The 19,209-nt window shown below is 48.1% G+C and overlaps 1 long non-coding RNA gene across 1 annotated transcript in view; it reads right to left on the reverse strand.

Moving 5' to 3' along the window:
* The window catches only part of LOC117607612 (uncharacterized), a 41,449-nt gene extending 22,545 nt beyond the window's left edge, over window positions 1-18,904 (reverse strand). Inside the window, exons 1-2 of the long non-coding RNA XR_013062784.1 lie at window positions 18,827-18,904; window positions 17,931-17,976 (exon numbers count right to left, since the gene is read on the reverse strand). This is a non-coding gene — a long non-coding RNA (uncharacterized LOC117607612). The remainder of the gene's footprint in view (window positions 1-17,930; window positions 17,977-18,826) is intronic.
* Window positions 18,905-19,209: the final 305 nt, after the last annotated feature.

Consider the following 19,209-nt stretch of genomic DNA (forward strand, 5'->3'; position numbering starts at 1 on the left):
TCGAATGTTTATATTATATGCACACACCTAACGAAAGCCTAAATATACTAGCCAACGTGTGGGATCACGCCTATAGGCGGCTATTTGAGCGATAAACAACCGGGCCCCGACGTGTTACGCGGCGAATGGTAAAATCTATGTATACCGGGTGTACGCCTCCATTCTGCCACGTTGTTGGTGTATCAATTGTGATTAGGGACAAAGATCCGACGAATTATTCCCGCTCGGTCTCTAATCTGATAACCGAAGCCAGTGTACGCGCACACGTCATTGCATCGATTGTTTCTGCATGTGGGAAATCATAAAGGGCAATGAGTTCCGAGGATCTTCATTGTACTCGCGATAATGAAACGCTAATCGCTTTTATACGTTTGCGTTTTCGTTCGTTCGTTTCAACAAAGTTTAGCAGGGAGTAGAAGAAGGCGTTCCCGATACGTGCGACGACCTAAGCGGGGCACTCGTAAAAATTCTTGGACCGGTCGTCGAAGCCTTTTACGACTTCATTGAACCGTTTCTCCGCTCGCTACCGCAATAATATTTCGAGAGTTTTCACTCCCCTCTCGAAAGGGCGCACCCCAAGAAGCGAGGGATGAAAAAGCGAGGGGTAGTCGGCCGAATCAATTGCAAACACGGCTGGGGTTTCGGCGTGGCGTTTTCAGCGGTGGGTCACGGGACTGGGTTACCGGGTGCGTACACCCTCGAATTCGCTCTTTCTTTCAACCCCTCTCGACGCGATACTTCTCGCGCTACAAATTTAACCGACCAGAGAACATCGGCTCTCCCTTTCTCATCCCTTTGGCTCGATTTCTACGCGTTTTAACGTGCCTATCTCGGAAACCGCGCGTCGAATCGAAGAATCACCGTTCAAAAATGCTGCACCAGAGACCGTCCAGATACGTGGAAATTCTAGAAGGCAGTATTTTTTCGAAATATCATTTCGGATGTAAATTTGTACGGGGAACGATTCTGCCGCGGCTCGAATACAAAATGCGCACGAGATTCGGCATCGTTGCATTTCCGATACTGACCGATACGCAGAGGAACTTTTGGATTTCCATTTACGGGACGCGGCCTGATTGGACGAATCGACATCACCGCTGCTGGCTTGCTTCGTACTCTCCCCGCAGGACACGTCACGCACATTGGCACAGACTTATGGGTATAATTCATCGACATTACTCGCAACGGGGGTCGGACCACCCCAGCGTAACTCAGCACGCGCGTTTTAATCCATGTCCTAGCGTACCATACTTTTCTCCGCTCCAACATTTACAAGCTCGCAACCATTTCTTCGCACTCGTTTCTTTTACCGCCTCTCTTTAGAGAAAGTTGAGAAAACGACCAACTTTTCATTCTATTCAAATTGCATTCTGCAATCGTTTTAATTTCGTGATCGCATCGCGTCGCGTCGGTCCAACGAACCTCGGATGGGCAAAGGTTAAGTCGAACCGAGAAACGAGCAGCTAAAACGCATGGATGTCGTTGACCGACGGGCGTACCGTTGTACGTCACGGTGAAACTGACCACCGAGCAACGCGGGAAACAATGACGAGAACGAAAATAGCGGAGGGTCGCCAATCACGAGGTGTCATTCGTGCCGAGCCGTCATTACGCGATTACATTTTTCCTGCACCTCCTATCTGTCTCCTGTACACCGTCGTAAATCTCGATTAAGTTTCGATATTCGGAGTAGAACGCCGCTACGAACGAGCAAAAAACTTTCAAATTCTAGCCAGTTGTTTATCGGCTCGGTACGCAAACAAGAACGTCGCGACGACGACGACGACTCGGAGAAACAGCATAGATAGTCTGAAAAAGTACTTTTGTCGGATTGCACGCGTTTCCGTGGCTGAATGAAACTAACAACAATAAATAGCGAGTAATTTAAATCAATTCGAAATCGAAAAAGAGCGGATATGGCTCAGCAGTTTAACGGTATTAGATGTTCATATAATGAATGTTTTTCTAAATAGCCGTTCGACCTTTCCCATCAGGTTACGACCCGTTTGCGTACTTAATAATTTATATTGATACGTCCGTCGGTGGAATTTTTACACCAATAATCTTTAAGGACGTGACGGTTGAATATTCAATCGTTTGCGCGATTTTATATTGTTTAACGATATTGGACGGCAGTGATATAAACTTTTTTATCACGCGATCAATTGACATTCCAGTTGAAGCAAAATGTACCTACATAATGTAAGTCTGCTTACTGCTTAGAGAATACGCTCGGTTGAGCGGCAAGCGGATCGGGAATTACGCGGTTTTAACCAACAAACCATGATCGTTCGCGCTCGGTTCGCGTGCTACGATGCCAACTCGGATTCTATGATATTAAATGCCAACTCGTTAGACCGATGCATCCTGACCGACTGTCTCTGTTTCACCCGTACCCCTTTGTCGCGCTCTTGCGTCTTATGTAAATGTCAATTTCAAGCCACGTACCAACAAAAATTCATGCCTGTCGAGGCAATGCTACCCTTCTGTTCTCTTCTGTTCGTTGTCGCGCGACCAACAGAAACGCGACGATGCTTTTCGAAGCAAACAGTAGATACCTAAACCGCGTCGTTTGAAAACGCTGCGCGAATTGGTCGGTCGTAAAATCTCGTACGGATAATGAGTTTCCGTCCTTTTCGCGGTGCAGTAAGATTAACAGGGATGGAGGTGGAGGTGAAGGTGGGGAAGGGTCAACAGAAGGAAGATAGCAGCGAGGGAAGAGGAAAGAAGCCGAGGGGAAAGAGAAACACAGAAGAAGGAACGGGTGGAAAAAAAGGTCGAAGGAGAGGACGGGGACCCAGAGGTGGACCACACACACACGCCGAGGGAACGTGACCGAGCCGATCCAAGTTCATATTGTAATGCAGAGGTATCCATCCTGATGCATTATCGTACAGTCCGCGACAGCAGTACGCTACTTCCGCGATCATGCTCTCCAGCACGAAAGCAGCTCTTTTGTACAGAAGTCTGCCCGATCTGCTCGGTGACAGCGAACGATATACTACACGGCATCTGTATCTTCCTTTCGACACCGGCCCACCACCTACGAATCTCCGGGCTCCGCTTCTTTTTCGAGACTAGCCAGGGCACGAAAGAAAATCAATTCGAAAGCTCAGCTCACTAGGCTCGATCTTTCAGTCAGATTTAAAGGCAAAAACGATTACGTGAAGTTTGTCGAGTTGACTGGAGGGAACGGTAATTCGATCGAACGCGACTGTACGAAGATGGGATAAACGAATCACGTATTATTATAATGGCCAGTTGCTAAATGGTTTTTTCAATTCGTACAACTCCATCCTGGTATTAAAGTGTTTCTTTTTCCTACCTCCTCCTTGTCTTCGATTGACCTACCCGGTTGCTACGATTCCCTTTTAACCGCTTCAACGTCTCCTTGCTTCTTTTCTTTTCATTTCTTTCTTTCCATGCGAAACGCGAAAGAGACTCGATAGTTTCTCGTTTCAGATGGTAATTGGAACGGAACAACAGCATCGATTTGGATAGCGATTTTTCGAAAAACAGTGGTCATGATGGCAAAGGTTGTCATTTCGAAGGCGAACCGAAGAAATCGTGAGTGGAGAAAAAAGTAAGAAAATGAAACGAATCAACTGCGACGTCATCTTAGGATTCGCGAGCAGTGGTAGCCAGAGGGAGGAGACAAGCGGGGGTATTTTCATTAGCATAAGATTCTTTTTAGCAATTTCGCGTAATGCCTCCCCCTTCCGCCCGCGAGTTGCCCCACCAGCCAGAAAGCAAGAGAGCAGGCACACCAGAGCCTATCATTATAGAGAAGGAATCATTGGATGATCTTAATCATGCGAACCGCTCGCCGTGCCTTCGTGCCGGCCAATCGCGTCGGTCGATTTCAAATAATGGTTTCCACCGGCGCTGCACTAAACTCGGAAATGCATACCACCGCGGAGCAGCACGATGAAACTGTAACCGCTCGTCTATATTCACGTAATTAGAGTTAAATAGAAAATGAAAAGAACGAGAGAGGTCGATGAAGCGTTACCGAGCTTTGACCGAGAATTCGCGTTACTTGAAGAAAATTGCAAGACTGCAAGATATTTTTAAATCGTGACTCGACCGTTCTAATACTTCTTTCTCTTTTTGCGAATGTCCTACCCTTCTCTTTATTTCGTTCGATCGTCGACGATGCACGGGTGATCCCTTAATCGCAAGGTCGAGAGGCTCGATCGCGGCTCGACCTATCTCAATTCGTGACGCGAAGCAACGAAGGGACGAGGAGGCGCCGTAAGGGCTTCCACCCTTAAATTCCAGACAGGAGCTTTGCGGCCGTTAAGGGGTGGCATTGGGGTGCAGAGGTGGGTGGAAGTGTCGGCGGTTTTGCCGTGCAAGTGGCGGTGGAAGTGGTAGTGGTAGTGGTAGTGGAAGTGGAAGTGGCGTGGGACTCCATCCAGGCAGCGGCCCGTTCCGTTTCATCCCCTGGAAAACCCGTGAAAACCGCCACTTGTTGCATTACCTACCCTCCGCACTTCCAATGAACGAATATATGTTATGTAGGTATACATGTACGTGTACATGTATCCATATATTTATATATATATATATATTTATATCTATAGATATTTCCATGTAGACATGGGGTGTGCGGCGCACGTACAAGCTCGCGTTTAACCGTACAACCGAGTGCACACCTCCGGCTGCTGGAATTTATACAATATATCCAGAGGCGCGTTTATATTCGAATCTTTTCAAGGGCGAGCTGCGCGCGACCGAAGATAAACTTCCACAAGGATCGCTCGATCGCTGCCCGATAGTCTGGCAAAAAATTAATGACTGTGTTACATCCTCCTAGCGAGGATAGCTACCGAGAAGATATACGAGATTCTAAGAGCAGCGGCACGGGCGCGGCGTTACCGGTTAGTCGACGGATCCTAGCAGCAGCGTTTTCGCTGCAAGCGAACAAAGTTTAGAAGAAGACGCGGAGTCGCGAGGGCGCGGACGCGGGCAAATCTCTAAGCAAGCCAGCAAGGAGAAAAGGGGCAAGCTGAATTTGCATTCGCAACGTGCAATTTCCAACGTTTTCGCTCCTTTTTTCAAGGTTCCGAATTTCTCGACCGAACGATAGGTAGCTTTCACCCCCCCCTGCACCTTTCCGATTCTATCCTCCTTCCCCGCTTCACTCTACTCCCGTGTGTAAGGGCACACACCCTGCATTTACTACCGGCTAGACGCAAAAAATGTCGACGTCGACTCTCGGAATAAAACGCGCTCCTTTTCTGTGGCGCGCAGCGATTTTCGATGTAGGCGCTGATCACGGGGGTAGGTAATATCAGTGCCCCGAGGCAACCATCGTCCAGATCCTGTGGCTAAGCGTTACACCGAACATGCTACCGGGTACAGAATCACCAAATCATCGAATCACCGAATATCAAAATTATCTCCCTGCCTCCTTCTTCCCTGCTATCTCCTTCCTTCCTTCGCGCCTCGCTCTTCTTCTTTCCCACCTTTCTCTAACCTTCTCCCCTTGTCATCAACGATCCTATCTCTTTCTTTTTTCCATCTATAATCCTGAGAATTGATCTCTCGTCTATGCCTACGAATCGATTGTCATGAAAACGATCTGGTTAGAACGAAGCTGTAGCCGTTCGATATCGATCGGAATTTCTTCGCGGTATCGTTCGGTTTTCTCTAATAGCTGAACGGTGACCAACAGGGAACAACGCAGCGCGGACAGCCCTAATTGCGATCGTAGGAATTTCACAAGCTCGTCGACAGCGCATTTGCATGTTCCCGCGATTGCGGCTCGATTCGCGAATGCAGATTTCAATAGACACCGGCCAGGAATTCTAGGTCAGCCGAGGTGTATTGTTAGTTGTAACGAGACAATTGCAACAACAACGAAGCATTGTAACAGCTACCGGTAGAAACTAGCTACCCCCCGTCGCGGATCGCGTCGCGTCGATTCTTCTTCTAACGTAACGTCGTCGTTTCATCGAATCTCCGTCGTGCGGCTACCTCTCGCCGCTTCATCAAAACAAAAAGTCGTCCATTAAAATTGCAAATCAACTTTTCGCCCTTTCTGACCCGTCGTATTGCGCGAGTAATAAATCAACGGAACACTAGTACGTCTCGCGAACGGTGAATCGGCGAATCGTACGCCTTTCACGAAACGCGTTTCGCGGTAATTTTCCGGCGATACACCTTTAGAAATGATCGTGGAAATTGTTAATTTTGTACGACGACCATGGTTTTTTCAGCTGCTTCAAACGAGCCCGGAAATAAACGGTTCGTTGAACGTTCTTTTCACGGGCGTACCTCGGTTCGAGAACGGTCGTGTTTCAACCGCGAACAAGAATTCGTGAACGTAGGTAAAAAAATCGCGCGTTCCCAACCCCGCTCGATCCTCGTGGATCGTTCGCTCTGCCAGCTGTAAATTCTCGTTGTACGCGCGAGACGATGCGAGACGATGCGAGATGCACGATAATGATACGGTATTTCTAGCATTCCGATAATTTCTTACGATAAATCACGTCTAAACGGTGCCGCGAGATGGCATAAACACACGTTTCGATCGGGCCTCGGGTACATAGCCAGAAGATTAATGATATTTTATAAATTCGAGTGCGGCTTCGGTCGCGCCTCCCGACGAACCTTTCCCCTCTTCCTTCTATTCCTCTTCCATCGGATAGAATACTTCCATCGAAACTTTCGCTCCGTTCTCGGTGCTCGCTACCCTTTTCGTTCGCCAGTTAACGCAATTTCGATCCACCGAGACCTTTGAGAACTTCTCGCAGAGCACGCCAAGAACGAACGCTGGGCAGTGTACGCGCATCGCAAAGATATCGAGTACCAACGTCAAAAGTCCTGCATTAAATTACATCGTATTTCCATGGCGAATAGACGAAGAACACGGCGCATACTGTCCCTTTGTCCAACGAGCAAAACAGAGTAACGGGTGTCTCGATGTGAAAACGATCCTCCGTTCTCCGTTGGTCGAAAGCCTTTTCCGATCAGCTTGGAAAGCGAACGGGATGCAAGGGAAAGAAGCATTCTCGAATTCGCGTACACCCGATAGAATTCGAACGCGTGTCCTGAGACTGGTTGTACTCTCGCGCACACACGAATCGTTTCTGGCCACGTGGTAGTTAAATCGAATTCTCTGGCTGCCCTGTCCGGCGGAGACACAAAGCAAAGGTTGCTCGAGTGGATGGCTCGCCCTAGGCGACCATCTAGCAAATTGTGGTATCTAAGTGGCCGGTGGAAACGGGCCGCTTTATCGCTCAGCTCTCCTACGGAATTTCGAATTTTGGAAAGTCATTTTACGTTCGCTTCAGGCTCGCATCCTCTTCCTCTTCCTCTTTCTTCCCCTATTTCGTTTGTCGTTGTGCACGACGACGACAACGTCACCCTCCGTTTTCGATGATTTCAAATTTCACCGCGATTTGACCAACGGATACAAGATGGATTCGTTCGATTCTTGCGCGTTAGTGACTCGTAATCAAGCCTGGTATCGTGGTATTTCGACGATTATACAGGGGAAAGGCAGACAAATTACGGTTGGATCGAATACGGATCGTTTACGATCGCAAAGAGGAGGCTGTCCATCTTGCTTTCTTTGCCCTCAAGTTTCCCATCCTGCCATGGAGAATAGGAGACACAATTGCGAAGACCTCGACAGGGACACGGACAGTCGAACGGAAGAAAGCGCGGGGGTCCCGCGTGCTGTGTCTGAACCGGCATGCTTCCATCACGTGGCGATAGCTTTCCGCGGCACTCGAGTAATTTCAGCGTCGAAACGTTCCATTAAAGATTCAGCATGTAATTGCGTACGATCGTAGTAGAGATCGTTCCCTCGGTTCTGTCCGTTTCCTTCGTCCATCCTCCCGCTCCGGCAAACGTGCCACGTCAGACTACCCGAGGGATTATCATCGAACCGAATGATCGCGCGTAACCGTCGTACGTGAGGCAATCAGGCGACTGCGTGCCGGAAAATTCGTCTTAATGATGCCTCGAGCACCCTGCCCGGTGGTCCGTTTCGCTCTCTTTCTCTCTCTATCTGTCTTATCTCTATCGAATACCGATTCCATAAGCTGGACGACGCGTAGATTTCTAGACTCGATGCTGGCGAAAACGTGGGCCGATCAGTGGGTGCCGTCTAGCGATGGAAGCGCGGGCAAGGTGTAACGGGCGTACTTTTTCCAAGCGTATTATTCCGGCGTTATTCAGAAGATCGGAATGCAGGTACAGTTATGGTTAGCAGTAACGCGGTACGTCGTCGGTATATGGCCTCGCACGGTTGACAATACCGCGAGTTCTCTTCTCTTCTTCGCGGTCCCCCAAGTGTCACCTGTTCCCTCTCTCTCTCTCTCTCTCTCTCTTTCGTTCACCACCTCCTTTTTCCGATTCTTTTCCAAGCGCGATTCTCTTTTTGTTCAGCCAGCCAGCTTTCCCCTTCCTGCAAAGTTGACTCGTCGCGAGCGCGTGTCTTTAACCTCGTCCTCTTCATTGTCGGTTCGCGAGTGCGTGTATACGATACGTGCTTGAACCTAGAACTCGACGACGACGACCACGACCACGACGACGTCGACGACGACAACGACACAATCGATAACGTCGTCACGATCCCAAAGACACGCACGCTTCTGTCCCCTTATGTTAATCTGTCCTTAATATTCCACGCGCACGCTCCTCTCCTCGCTTCTTCGTCTTCCCTTTTCCCCTTTATCCTCTTTGTCCAGCTACCGCTCTCACCCTCTCCCATTGAAATTTGCCTTTTCGGCGTTCCGAGCGACAGGTTACGCTAATGTTTGCCATTACGCTTGAAAATGAATCCCTTATCGAACGTAAACTGGTCGCGCGACGACTACGAACGGCGCACGGCTCAGCGTGGCGATCTCTTTATTCCGAAGGTGTCGTTAATCGGCTCGTTGAGTCACGCGCTTGTCGCTCGCGTGGCCGCGATTCACCTCGATTCCGCAACGAATTCAGCTTCGTTTCTCACCTGAAACGACTGTTCCATCGGCTACGTCTACGGTCTACAGAAACGCGAGAAGCAGAGGCAATAAATAACGGAGTAAATTACGAGGTTGCTCGAATCGTGGTTGTGCTTGTGCGGCGATGCCAGTCGGGTAAAGTCGATTTTCAGAATCTTCGCCAGGATGAAAGGAATCGCGGGAAATTTCCAAGTGGGATCATTAAGACCACGAATTGTCGCGTTTCCTTGAAAAACGAGATGATGTAGAGGAAAGGTAAAATAAGAGGAGGAGGGATGGGAGAAAGGGTAAAGTAAGACGCGAGCAAGCACAAGTACGGTTCGATCGGTACCGGTACCTTGGGTGTACGTTGCCTCGTTTAAGCCGGTAAGGGACCCGATATCATTAATAATAATTATACAATTATATGTAGGTATGGCGTATCGAGCGTATAGTTTAGTGCCGTGTTATTATCCCGTTCTCTTCGAGTCCCGCGAGAGACCGTGGCGAACAACACGTATCTCGCTCTCCCTATACGTATATGTTATTACTTATAATATTTCATCTTCGGAATTGACGGTTGCGTTTTGTTTATGCCATGGGAACGTCACGGGGTTATAACTAAGGGTGGAAAACAAGCCGAGTCGAGGAGAGCGTGGCTTTTATCCGGCCTCGGGTCTCCGTCCCGCGCCTACGCTCCTATACGGTTTAACCTTTAAACGAAACGATGCAAAGACCTAGAACCTTTTCGGTAGCTTTGCGGCAAGGAAGAATGCACCACTGTAACAACTGGCTATACACTGAATCGCGACGAGTTGCCCCTGATCTTCCACCTACGACTCGACTTTCGTTCTTCCATTTTTTTTCCCCCAGAATATTGCCAGCCTCCGTCACGTTTCATGGTTATGCAATCGTAATGCATACCGCGAACCTTTCGAACCTTTTTCAGTCGGCCTCATTGTTACTTCTCGCCAATGAACTAGCGTGGGTTCCGGGGGTTCCGCGGGTTCCGCGAACGGGAAGCAAATCGATCGATCGGACGAGCCGCGAGAGCAACAGGAGAGAGAGAAGGTTCAACGGAAAAATTTATAACCCGACTGATCGATTATAGGCAGAGGGATTCCGAGAACTACTATGCCTGATTAGAAAGCGAGGCATGCACGCTGCTACGCATCTGCAGCCCCGCCTATTCCTGCTCGCTCGTTCGCACCCTTTTACACCGTGTTTCTCTGCACGCCTCGACTCCTGCATGTTTCTCTACACTCTGCACTCTGTGTACATATCTACCACGAATGCTGTCTTTACACCGTCCAACCTTCTTTGAACTTGATTTCCCAAGAAAGAAAGAAAGAAAGAAAACGAAAGTCGTCGAGCGATCGAACAAGGGAAAAAGAAGATTCCCTTGAAAACGCTATAGACAGGATGAAAACAAGGACGAAAAGACGAAACGAGACGTCGAGGACTAGGGAAAATTCAGTTAAATCATTCCAACGATTTAGTTGTGGAAACGCGACAAAATGAAGGGTTCAGACGATCGCATTTCCTTCGGAACGCCTTCCGTTTCGCGCGACCGTCGGAATTCCCTACGCGCTGTTTTAGCCCGCGGAATTGGGTCGGTTTATCCCGCTAATGGGAAATATAAAGTTGTGCACAAATGAGCGAGGGAATGAAATTTAACTGACGGCGTCGGCAATAGGCGCGATCCATCGCATCGGTGTGTTTGCGTTTCGCGTAGGAGAGCAGGAACCGAAGCGATAAAACACGGAAGCTCGAGCGAGAGAGGTTGGCCGAGCTTTTCACCGTGCCAGTACGCGTACGTTACACCTCGCGATACGTTAATTTACGCTTTCGGCCTTTGTGGGCCTGGGTTCGCGCGTCACAGAACACCGCGGTGCCAACGGGCGAACTCGAAAGCCAACAAACGAACGTCTGACGGCGATGCAATCCTGCCAGCGCAATGATCATATTGTTCGTTAAAATATTCTTTACGATTTTTTATTACCCGAATCGAAATGAAGTTGGAAGACGATCTTCGACTGACGGTCTAAATAAGACTCCGACAAAAGCTTAGCCAAAGTGCTTCGAAAATTTGTATGAACATCGTAAACTCTGCATCGACTCTGAAGGAGCTTATTTTGAATAAGAAAAAGCTTCTTTCTCTTATGTATTGTACAAGTTGAGGAGGCGTATCGGAACTTGGAGCTGATCGTCAGTTTCGTAGAAGGAAATCGCGCGTATCACAAACCGTCGACACCTTGCGAATCGTTGCACAATAGTTATTGCCGCGTAGAGTGGAGTAAACTCGTTTCGTTTGTTCTGTTAGTCTGGGATTATAGCGATAATTATCTTCGGAGATGTAGGAACGGGACTATGCACGGCGAATAAACTATGATGCCGGATGGTATGATTGTCGGGAGGCGGAAGGTAGGAGGCGATAGAGGCAGAGGTAGAAGAAACGAGAGACAACATTGTTCATCTTTGTCGCATATAAACCGAGGTAAGTACCGAGGGGGTGGGCTGCTGGCGCGTTTGCCCCGTCGTAAATCGCGAATGATTCCGCTAAATTTCCATCTCGTCGAATGCGAAAGGGGATAGTCGAGCAGGGACCAGTGGTGGATAAGGGTTGGCTCGTGGATGGTGTCGGTTGATGGATAATGGGCAGGGTGAATGATAATGCCGCGTGCACGTTGTAGTTTCCTGCGCGTTCGCGTTTCTCTACAAGCTGCTGAAAATGCCGTTACAGTGTCTCGTGTCTGATATCTCGTACGAGACGGAATTATTCTTAGGTATCGAGCGTCGTGGCCCGTGTGCGTCCTTGATACTCGAACGCGCCAAATTCAAAGAGGCGAGCAACAAAATGGACGAAGTAAAGACTGGTAGCCAGAACACGGTCGGCCGCTTCTTCAAACCCCAGAATTATGAAAATTATGGACACGCCGTTCGGCCGGCGGAGACGCGAGAGGCGTATCGTACTCTCCCTTCTCCATCCTTTTCTCTTTCTACCGCGTTCACGTTTTCTTGCTCTATCGCGATCACCCTCTTAGGCACGGTTTAAGAAGCATAGCGCGAAAAAACTGCCCAACGATCTCCGATCGCTTCGTTTCGAGACGATTGATCTCGTCCATCGTTCGTCGTTCCATTGTAGCAGAAGGAAAGAGAAGGTAGTACCGTGTACCTAGCCCGGCTTGTACATCGTACGGTTCTAGCGATGGCGAGTCGGTCACGAATACCTAATCAATAATTATTACCGCGATACTCTCTATTTTTGCGTCCTGGCCCCCTTCGCGTTCTCTCGGCGAAGGCTTCGTTTGCCGGAGACCCGCGAACCCACACAGCCGCTCCCTCCTATTCCTCCTCCTCCTCTTTCTCCGCCTCCGCCTCCACCACCGCCACCGCCACCGCCACCGCCGCCGCCGTTTCTTCTCCCTACGTGCACGGTGCCGCCATATTTGCATATTTATAAGGGAATGTAATCGCAGAGCTCGGTTTTCGCCGTTCGTCGCTCGCTACCGTGGAAAGAATTCTCGCAAGATGGCGGAAAGATTCGAGGCAGACATGCGATCCGATTTCCTGCACTCCCTACCGATCCCTTCCCGAACAACGCAACGTATCATCAAACTGGCCGATCTAGAAGAAACAATCGTTCCTTCGTCGGCCCTTTTACTCGTTCGCGAACGACGCGACGGATACGTCGAGAAAGGAAATCGACGTTCTGGAATTCCTGGAATTTCCCTTGGACATCGACAAATCTCGCCTTCCCTCGACACGGTTCTTTTCCATCGTTCGCGATACTCGAGAATCGATCGATCCTAGGCATCGTTGCCCGTCGAGGCCTCTTGGGTTTGCTTTGCAGTGTGTAAACAGGCAGAAAAGAGGACAGAGGGGAACATCGCGTTCGCGCTCAAAGCTTCAGGCTCGAGACTCGGGGGTCAAACGAGAGAAAGTAGAGAAAAGCACATGGAGAAACGGAGGAAAAGGGTAATCCGTCATAGACGCGTGTACGCAAGACGTTAGCGACCGATTTAAAAACGAGTGAACGGATAAGTGGCAGTTTCTCTGTTCGCGAAAGGATCGTCGAAGAATACACCCCAACAGATATAACGTTCTCTCGTGCTTGGTTACTGCAACAATTCGCGGAATAAGCTACCGTACGAAAGCGGCGAGTCACGATCGACTCGTTACGGACGATCCTTCTCGATATCGTATAAATCATGAAATCACGAAAATCATCTATTCCTTGCAATGGGCTCCTTAGTCTTTTTTCTCTTTCCCCTTTCCTTTCTCTTTTTTCTTCCTTAACCAGCAGAGCGTCTAATCGCTTTTTCGAGAACATACTGAAACTCGACTCGAACGATTGGTACTCCGTCGAGTGCGTTTGCAAACGTTCGCTCCGAAATTTCCTGCGAACTCGAGGGGGAACAACCCTTCGGTACTCGCGTTTATTGCGCGCACAATAAAATCTACGGTTATCTTTCTAATACCGGCTACAACCTAATTTCAAAGGAACAGAGAGCGCGCCGAATGGGGCTGGAACCCCGGGCGGCCAATTCGAACGATCGGAAATGAAATTTCGATCGACGAAACAGCCTCGTCACCGCCCGGAGAAATCTAACCTGTAATTCGCATTAGGCATCAATTTTTGCACCACGGGGTGTTTACTGCACTAACACAAACGCACCGACCGATAGACCGTCTTGCAACATTACTGTCAACTTCTTTACCGCGCAATCTCCTTAACATCGCAAATATTCTCGCGTGTCGTAGAAAAAATGTCAAATGTCGCGATTCTCGCGATTAAAAAGGATGCAGTTGGCGGACGCGGCTATCTCCGCGCGATCCGATGCCTCTCGTAACGCTCAATGGAACGAACATCGACGGGGGGGCCGATCCACGGGTGGTTGGAACCCTACCGGATAAGAGGAAAATCCGATTATTCGGTTAAGAGACCGATCGCGACGTCCACGATCCAGTTGTCGCTTCGAGCGAAAGTCGCGTGAAACGTTGAAACTCGCGCCTCTAGAATCTAGACCAAAGGGAATCTGATCGGTGCAGCGAACGGTAAATCAGATTCGCGAGGTGAGGAAAGAACAAACGTATCACGATTAGACGGATCGATGGTCCGCCGTTGGTGCAACAGCGGTCAGAGAAGGGAGGAAACGAGACGAGTCGGGAGACGCGTAATCGGCCGTAAACCGAGCTTTGCGGTTCACTTTGGGTTCGTCGAGTCGTGAAAACCGCGCGACCAGAAGCGACCAGAAGCGACCAGAAGCGACCAGAAGCGACTAGAAGCTCTGAGAAGGGTCGAAAATTCGCGCCTTGGCAAATCGAACAATCGCGGTTCGCGGTTGCGTTCGCCACGTTCGCCACGTTCGCCGCTTTCGGCCGCTGAAAGTCACTCGTGGATCGCGACGTTGCGCAAACCTTCCTACTTCCTATTATACCATTTACATACAATCGAATTTATCGTGCATGCATTAGCATAACTACGCAACTGGGTCGTCTACGAGCAAGGCTAACGAATGTATTATATAAAATATTAACGCGATGATCGTACCATCACGATTCGTGCGCGATTCAAAGAAACAGGAGACCGCTCGACAGGTGAGTTTTCGTGAAATGCCGTCACTGTCGTCGTCGTCGTCATCGTCGTCGTCGTCGTTGACGTAAACGGAACCGAGCGATGGGGCAGGTAGAAGGGTCGACAGGGTACATAAATATTAATGTAATAGCGCTGATTGCGCTAGATCGCGGCGGGAGGGCGAGTGCGAGGAGCGAGAGAACAACGCAGTGCAAATAACGCGTACCACGTTTCGTTGCGTCGCGCCCTGCGTCAACCAGAGATGGTCGGAGGCGAGAAACGAGGGGTTATCGGGGCGAAGAGGAACCGACGAGGGGTGGTTCTCGGTTATGTCGGTTATGTTGGTAGCACGGTGACATATCCGAGAGCAACGACGCGATGACGCGAATGTGAGCGAAACAGCGAAACAGCGAAACTGCGAAACAGGAACAGCGTAGGGCTAGAGATGGAAAGAGAGGAGAAAGAAGACGAACAACCACGGGACGAAAATGTGAACGAGAAGGAACGAAGAAACGGGGCGACGATTCGGAGGGAGAGAAAGAGAGAAGGGTAGCGGGTGCGAACGCGTTCCACCTCGAGCGTCGGGAGGTTTTCCGGGGGCGAGGGTGGCACCACGGACATTAAATATACACGCTGATTTGTCGTCCGCGGATTGTCACCTCTGATAGCTTTCATTTTGTTGTATATCGGTGGCGGCCGCGCTCGCCCCGTTCGCGCTCCACGCTTTTCGACGTAATTCGGCCCGCTTGATTGACTTTTGAGCCGGCCTTTATGGCGATATTCGTTGCGCGATACCCCTCGCCGCACTGCTACCCCACCTAGACACCTCTAGTAGATTTATCGGACAACGAACGCGCGTGTCCTACCCGTTTTTCGTTCGGTCCTAGCCCGTCAACGAAACCGTCAACGAAACCGTCACCGGCTGCCTCTGCGTGCACCTCCAGGCTGTTTCCTCGTTCCCGATCATATCCCTTCTGACAGATACCCGACCGTTCCCAACGTTCGTGTCAACCAGACGATCGCGTTTGGACAAACGCGTTTCCCTACAATTTTTCGCTAGCCACTCGATGGACGTACGCGAAACGTTGCCCTTTTAAACCAACGGACCGAGTTTCTTATCGCCGCGCGCCGCCCTCTTTTTCAGAATCAACGCAACGCTGCGCTGTTTCGTCAACATCCTCGCGTTCCTTCCGATTTTCAATAATAACACACGGTATCGAGCATTTGTTTCGAGTCGCTGGAATTCCACCGGTATTGTCCAGCCACGAAAACAACGCTCGCCCCTTACCCGTTATATTCAGCTCACGCCTTCTTACCGCGATCCAACGATAAACATCTTTCTTCGTTTCGCAGAAATTTGAAACGGTAAGCATCGCGTATAATCGCAGATCGATCGTCGCGTTCCTTTCTTTTCGTATTCGATTCGCGATTCCACCCATTCTAAATTGATCATAGATAAACGTAAAAAAAAAAAAGAGTTTGGACGCACCGCGTCGCTTCGCTTCAAGAAAGTGTGATCGAAATGGGGTCAACGAAGTACGCGACAGAAACGGAGGAGAACGGCACAAAAGGGTCCTCGGGGTCTCGCGAATGGTCTCGCGATAACGTTACGTGGCGGTTATTGGAAATAGTCTGGTCGATCTACCCCACCGTGAAATACACACAGCTCGGCAAGCCTACGTCATACCTTGGCGTATGTACATTATTCATAGCCATCGGTGAAAAGGGCGCCAGCCATATTACGTATGCCACGGGTTATTATGCCCTCTAAATGTTTAATGTGTTTGCCTTCCTTCTCCGGCCACCGACACGACTTTATGTTTTACTAACTAAATTACTATTTTTTTCCTTTTCCCTTTTTTTTTTTTCTTTTTTATTAGTCCTTCACCGTTTATGTTGGTTCAATCGATTCGTTGCTCCCTTTCCTCTCCACCCTCATTTGTGCTTCTCTTCTGACACCCTCTGTTCCTACAACTTTTTCCACCAACCTCCCCTTTCTCTCTCGCACGCGCCTACTTCTCTGGATATCGTAAATTTTTACACGCCATTCCTCGCGAATGTTTAATCGTGTCCTACCTCCTCCTCTCTCTGTCTCCTGTTTGCTTTTGCCACACCGAACTTTGCATTAACCCTTTCGTCGACTACGCTCGTCCGCTGCTAAACGCACGTATTTCCTTGACCGTCAACTTTCCCGGTGATAGGTATTGTATTTTTTCACTGGACCTTTCTTTTTACCATAGGTATAATACTTGCGATACCCGAATGTCTTAATTATCGTTTGCAAAGGAAATGCGACGCATAAGCATCGTGTAAAAATTGGAAGGAGCAGGCCAAAAGGGCCAAACGTTTCGTCGCGTCTCGTCGTCTGCAACGTTAACGGGAGGGAAAGAAAAACGAGTAAAAAGCGAGAAGAGCGTGGCAGAGATAGCTGACGAGAACGGAAGCAATTTGGAGAGATGAAAAATTACGGCGGCTAGGTAAGCCAGGCAAGGAGTTTGGTTGTTTACAGGATTAATATCCGACGAGCGTTCGTTCCTTGAGCCAGAGGATACGGAGGAGGGGATGACCGGGGTGTCGTTAAAACCGCGAGAGCGCTAAAACGGGCAACACCGAAACGCGAAACGCGAAACCCGCCGGAAACTTTGGAATTTACTGCCCGACATATTGGCTGCGAAAGCACACGAAATTAAGGCTAGTAAAACACTTTCCTGACACCTAGCGCACCCTTCTCCCCGCCCTCTCCATCCCTATAAACCCTACGTCCCTCTCCCCCTTAACCCTTTCACACCCTTATGTGTCGTGTTCGACGAACGCGAACACGGAATGACTCCTTTTTTTTTTTTTCATTACCATCTAATTCGACTAATTGGTACAGCTTTACGAACCAATCCGTCTGCTTTCTTTCCTTCGCGTCATCTTATTTAAATTGATTAGATTCAAAAGCAAAATTTCCGCGCTTATAATTACAAATCTTAAACAGCGCGTTAAAACTTTCTGCGAACGAATGTTGAAACTTTTTTGTATATTAGGCAATCTCTTAATTTAACTACATTTAATTAATTTATTTTAACTTGATTAATTTAACTTAATTAATCTAAATAAAACGAGAGATCTCATTTTTGAATTTCCGTATAGAACACGCAATTCTCATTTAACTTTTTTCAAACATGCACACGAAACGCATCGATGCATTCATATGCCTATGGATGCATTCCAATGATACCGTTTCCGCCATCTGTTGGAAAGTTGCGGTCTTAACTACGATCGATAATGCAGGCAGCTGGCTCGCTTTTTATCCGCGGTTTTGTTTTCGTTTATCGGTAAATGGACGCGTTTGAAAATAACATGGAGGAAAAAATAACAGGAGGGGAAAAATGGATAGTGATAAGAACAAAAAAAATTAACAAACTTACCAAAGCGACGAATGAAAAATAAACAGGGGGGATACGGGAGTTGTAACTGCAACAAATGAAAAAAGTGCACTTCAAATCAATTGTAAATGACATCGTGAACAGTTCTTTTTTAATAAATACAACATTTTCGTTTGCTGTATATCATTGTTTTTATTCCATTTAATGATTTATAACAATTTACAAATTACGCTGGAAAATAAAGTTATGCATGACAAGCGATTTCGTTACTTTATAAAACAGTATCTTCTTATGAATAATTTAAAGTACAAATTAATGAGAAACGAAGAACTCGTTATAATTTCCACTTTGAGTTTAAATTACTTCGTCGCTGTCTGAAATTGTTTTAACTTTTCATTCGAACGAATAAACGCGTCGATACCCGAACCGTTTTTGTTTGCACGTTTCGAAATTTGCGGTTTAAAAATGAGATGTCAAAGATCGCTCGTAAGTCGTCGCTGTTAACCAGGGAGTTACGACAAAAATTAGTCACCGTCAAATTTGGAAAGATCAAGTTTGTACACAACTCGCGCTATACAACCACTTGTGGATCATAGACACGAGAGATACGTGTTGCGAACGTCAACGAACGCGGTTTCTCTCCCGAGTACGGTTATGTACAACAACTTGAAATATTGAAAAATACTGCCAGAACGAAATACACGATAGTCAAAGAAAAAACGAAACCGAACAAGCTTAACTGGGTGCGGGTTTTTATAGAAATTTCGACCAAAATCCGAGTGTCAACGCCATGTCAAGTTTTGAGCAGCGTTGCTCGCCGAAAGTAAAAAGAAATCGACGATCTTACCAAAACTGTTCAAAGAGGGGATTATGGCCTCCTTATAATGACCTCCGATGAAAATTTCACAAGGAAAAACAACACAAAATTCACAAAATACTCGGAAGCTAGCGGCGAGATGTTTCGTGCAGACAACTGCATGTACACACAATCGACGGTGCTGCCACGTACTACGCATGCCGACCACACGAAACAACATTGCGACCGCGCCATTTCAAATCGAGTTAGGAATGTTTTTATTGAAACAACTTCTGAAAGGATTTATCATCGTGTTAATACGAATTATCGAATTACACGTGTAATTGCTTAAAACTTTTAAAAGTGATTTGATATTTCTAATTGATATAATGAGTCGTTCTTCAAAAATACAATACCTGACCAATTAAGGTGGAACTTATAAATCGTTAAGATTATTTGTACAAAAGTACTGATAAGAAACAGATACCGTTTCAATGCGTTCTCTATCTTTTTGTTTCTTCGTCG

Source organism: Osmia lignaria, chromosome 9 (genome assembly GCF_051020975.1).
Source record: "Osmia lignaria lignaria isolate PbOS001 chromosome 9, iyOsmLign1, whole genome shotgun sequence".
Taxonomy (NCBI): domain Eukaryota; kingdom Metazoa; phylum Arthropoda; class Insecta; order Hymenoptera; family Megachilidae; genus Osmia; species Osmia lignaria.